Source organism: Girardinichthys multiradiatus, chromosome 23, assembly GCF_021462225.1.
Source record: "Girardinichthys multiradiatus isolate DD_20200921_A chromosome 23, DD_fGirMul_XY1, whole genome shotgun sequence".
NCBI lineage: Eukaryota > Metazoa > Chordata > Actinopteri > Cyprinodontiformes > Goodeidae > Girardinichthys > Girardinichthys multiradiatus.
In genome coordinates, this window is record NC_061815.1 from 26,186,049 (window position 1) to 26,190,973 (window position 4,925).

General features: G+C 40.6%; 1 long non-coding RNA gene across 1 annotated transcript; it reads left to right on the forward strand.

The window, feature by feature from the left end:
- The first annotated feature begins 301 nt into the window (after positions 1-301).
- On the forward strand, positions 302-1,316 carry LOC124860315. Its single transcript, XR_007036318.1, has 3 exons — positions 302-380; positions 819-966; positions 1,078-1,316. It is a non-coding gene; the product is annotated as an uncharacterized LOC124860315 (long non-coding RNA).
- Positions 1,317-4,925: the final 3,609 nt, after the last annotated feature.

Genomic DNA, 4,925 nt, shown 5'->3' on the forward strand with positions numbered 1-4,925 from the left:
ATGGAGCTCTTCGGCAGTATGCAGTGTAATGTCCCAGACCATCTTTAGTCAAGCTTCCCTTGAAAGCGATGACTCCTCTCACAGTGAATGTATTTCCTTGGAGAGCCACAATGGGGGGAAATTCACTCAAAGGAAACTGAGTTGTGTTTGCAAGGTCAGTGTCAATCCATGCTTTGTTTCCAATGCTGTAGCTGTGAGTAACAGTTCCAGCACAGAGCATTTTTCCTGAGGTGCTGGCTCCTGTTTTAAATTCAACTGGACATTCTGATTCCTTTGGTAGTGGTGGGGAGACTCTGGAAGGAAGAGTCCGTTTTCCACTGAAATGTCAAGCTGAGCTTTGCCAGAGTCCATCAGCACAGAAATGTCAGGAGAAACAAATGGTACTTCCCTTGTTGTTCCTTTGTTTAGCTGGCAGAACTGTGAAGAACAGCGTTTTGAGAGGTAAACGCTGGATATATTTCTCATTGTTTTTCCAATGACCGTGGAGATATTGCACTGGGCATCGATTTGATGGGCACCAGACCTCAACCGGATTTTTTCAAACATTGCATTAAGCAGCTCTGCCCTCTGTGAATAGATCTTTGGGGTCACACCATCTGTAGCAATGGCTTTTACCAGCAGCGGGATGGGGTTGTCTCTGTTGTTCCTGACAACATTTTGAAATGCTGAGCTGTCACAGAAAGCACAGCATAAGCACCGACAAAGTGCATCAAATGCACACGTGTTCAGAACAGAGATTGTTGATTTCCCAACTCTAATCGGTTGATGCAGGTTTCCATTTTTTAATAGTCCCACTTTCACTCTTTCTGCCCCAAAAGATGGATCTGCATGGAGCCATTCAGTGCAGGAAGTAAGATAAGAAGTCCTCTTCCTTTTTTTGGGTGGAAGAATAAGTCCCCTCCAGTTTTCAACCACTTCTTCATCTGTTGGAGGAATGTTTGTGGTTTCATCGGATTCCACAGATTGGTGAGAATCCATTCTTCTCTTGGCTTCAGCACTGTGGGTAGTCATGGATACAGTTTGTTTCGGAAACATTTGCTAATCCAGATGTTTACTCATCATTTTTCGCTTTTGCAGAACAAATCCGCATATTTCCTTCAATGAAGGAAAGATGACGAGAAATAAAGCAATCAACTCGAATGGGTAAGTTCTCATGTTTAAAAAAGCCATGTTTTACATTTCTGAATTCTGCTTCAACGGTGGCTGATCTTGCTGTGAGACTGGTGCTTTTGAAGAAGGGGACCATTACTCCTATCCAAAGTGGTAAGTAACTTGCTAGTCTTATTATGTGTGGAACAATCTCAGGGAGGAAATGGAGGTTATCCCTATCCCCATTGGCTGCGGCGAGTGACCTGCTCTCCTTGCATATGTTTGATACCCACATATCATGTCAGTCTGGATCTCGTCAAAAGGATCCACTTGATACGCTTCCTTTGTGTCTTCAGGTGGTATGATGATGGAGTCTTGTGTGATCTGGGTTTTTAGATATTTTTTGCACATCTCTGATTCGAGAGGGACTCAAGAACTATCATCACCCTCTGCCTCACTGAGGGCCACAACAGTGATGGCATGTATTAGCTGTTTTGCATGGTCCAAGCACTGTGATTGAAGAAACTTTGCTATTGCCCTGACAAAGAAATCTTTGACACAGTGTGACTTGTTTTTCAGGCAGTCCCACTGACAGATCATCTTTATGCAGTGTGCCACATCAACTCTGATAAAACAAGGAGGGAGTTTTGCAGACTGGTTCCCAAGTAGCACACGGAAGCATTCGTTAATGTATGTCTTCAGAGCGGGGTAAGGAGTGAAGGCCTTCACCAGAGCACCAAGAATAGCCAGAGAAAAGTCACTCACGGCTTTCTTTGGTACAGCAGCACCTGTACAAGGCCATTCTGTCAGCCATGTTGCAATTGCATTAATGTCGTGTCTCTCTGACAGCATTTGCACAACTGGGACTGAGCAGTTGTCCCCTGTCAGAACGCCTTGATATAAGATGTGGCCCGATGTACCATTTGGTCTCACCAGTCTTCTCACAACTGAGCCAGTTGCATCAAAGCAAACTACTGAGGGGCATTTTTTGGACAATGCCTTATACACATGTAGCTGTTTTGACTCCAATAGTGGCAGAAGAACTTGTCTAGACCAATGTCTCTTATACTACCACTGTGAGGTGTGCTATATTTTAATAACTACAAAGACAAAACGGGATCTTTGTCACCTAATTCCAACTCTCTTCTCTCCTGCTTAGCTTTTCGTAGGGTGGCCAAATTTGGAAGGTGACTTGGCTCAGCATCTCCAATATCCATCAAATCTGATGCCTTCGCTTTCCTCCATACAGCCGGCTCCATCCTGCCCTCACACAGCTCTTTTGAAATCTGTGCATGAAGATTTCCAGACATGAACCTCTCGGATTGCCCAGTGTGCAGGGAGATATCAGTGTCTTCGATGAAACACTGAAGCAGCATTGGGCTGTTTACTGTTGGCTCTCTAGCACAAGTCATTTTAATATGGCCTTGACACTCTTTACAGAAGCCTTTGATATCTATGTAGTTGATTGTGACAGTTGGATAAACTTTTGCTCTCTGGAACACAAATGTACATGTGCTTTTGATCTTTTTCCAAATCAGATGGTTAATTACATGACTCCAAGTGCCAGGCTTCAAAATCATATATTCCCTTTTGCCAGATGATGAAAACTTGTCATTATGTTCCACTTTCTCAGTTACAAATTTGATCCATTCCTCAAAAGGAACTTCAAGCTGAAAACCTGAGCAGTCGTCTCGTCCAGGAGAAATGGAGCCAGAGTCAAACCCTGTCTCCACACTGCTCTCACGATCACTTTCCTGCTCACTGATCTCCAAACATGACCAGATGTTGTGTCTGTTTGACTTTACAAAAGTGTACAGGGCTATTGGAGACATCTTGTTTTCCAGCTGCTGACTTAATTCTGTCCAAATAGTGGCAGCTGGAGTGGCTATTTTGCCATTTAGAAGAATATCCTCTTTTGAACTGCAGAGAACTGCAATAAGGGAATCCCTGTCTATTGATGGCTGTCAAGGCATCTAGTTAAAGAATAAATAGGCTTTGTTTATTATTAATCAAAATATTATTCTGGCCTATATAATCTCCCAAAGCCACAAAACATTGATATTTCAGCATTCTATCACAACTCAAAAATTGTTTAAATTGTTCTTCTCTCAAATCTGTAAGCCATTTATGCTGTGTTGTAATTATAGTACGTTTTTTTAAATTTTATTTTAAATGTTGAATTTTTTACTACTACTTGTCTTGTGAATTTTCAATTGAAGTATCTGTTCAACTTTAAATATGTGTCTTAGTTCTGTGGAGTCTACTGATGTGCCTAAACATAGATGACTCAATATGAATGGAATAGCTGCAAGATGAAGCCTTGCAGAATCTTTGTTTCAACATTTTTTTTAAAGTCTGGACTTAAAATGTAATTTAATTGTGGGTTTACAGAAATATGTATGCAAGGCATGCAACCATGAATCCCTCTCTGCTAATCGAGGGCTGGATTGCAGTGGCAGCAGTGAGTCAGTGTTTTATCTAACAACTTAACATTATTAGTTTACTTACCTTGTACAAGTGTAGTAAAAATTCTAAGGATGTTGCCTACATTTTTCATAAAAACACACTATTCGAGGTTTTAAAAGATACTGGTCAGTGGAAAATTTTGAACGGGAAGTTTAAAATACCGCCAAAACAAGGTCAGTGGTGGGGGTCAATGCATGGGTGGAGCCAATCCCTATGACATTGTGTGAGAACTTCGTATATCAAAGTTGCCAAACGCTCAATGCTCTGTTTAAAATTCTTACATTTAATGTCAGAAATTAATGCTTGATGCATTTCAAATTTTATTTAAACAAAAATTAAATTACTTGGTTATGAACTTTGAGCCAATGACCTACTCGCATTCCACTTTTGTCCAGCGTAGATTATTAAAACCACCTTTAAAAAAACAATTATAAACATTACATCATAGCAGTGGCAGACCATGTCCGGTTTTGGGCAAGAAATGTGTAGGCTGCAGCTGGTGGTTTTTTCCCCATTTGTGAGAGGATAATATTGAATTACTGTGTAGAAAGATAAATGTATTGGAGACTTAATAGACATATTTAAAGCAAATTTCTTTGAGACCAAAAAAGTTTCATAAGGAATTTATTAAGGAATAAAGTGTAAAACAATATAACAAGGCATACATTTTACAACATTGGATAAAAACACAATTTAACTTGCATGATGAAAGAAAAACACGAAGTTAATAACTGCTTGGTTTGTGGTGATGATGTCCAGCGCAGGCCATAGACGTCATCGATTTAAGTCGTCAGTGATTGCCTGAAAGAAAATTATATAGCTCGTACATAAAAGTGGCACAAACAGAGCATTAAAAAGGTAGACCACTCCGGTTCAATTTGGAGCAAAATGGGGGGATGGTGACCTCTGGATGACCTAAAAAATAATCTTTAATATCTCAGAAACCAAAACAGCGCAAAGAAAACTTCAACGGCACAAACCTGCACAAACGAAGCACTAAAAAATGAGCCCACTCCGGTTCAATTCAGAGTAAAATGGTGGGATGGTGACGTCATCGGCCGAAATTAAACCTTATATCACAGAAACCAAAACAGCACAAACAAAAATTTCAACGGTACAAACCTGCACAAATGAAGCACTAAAAAATGAGCCCACTCCGGTTCAATTCGGAGCAAAATGGGGGGATGGTGACCTCTGGATGACCTAACAAATAATCTTTAATATCTCAGAAACCAAAACAGCACAAACGAAAATTTTAACGGCACAAACCTGCACAAACGAAGCATTAACCATTCTGTCTATTTGCCGGAATTTTTCAAGTGGGTGGGGTGTCAGCTTCACGCAGCTTAGAGCTGCCTGTGATCATAGAT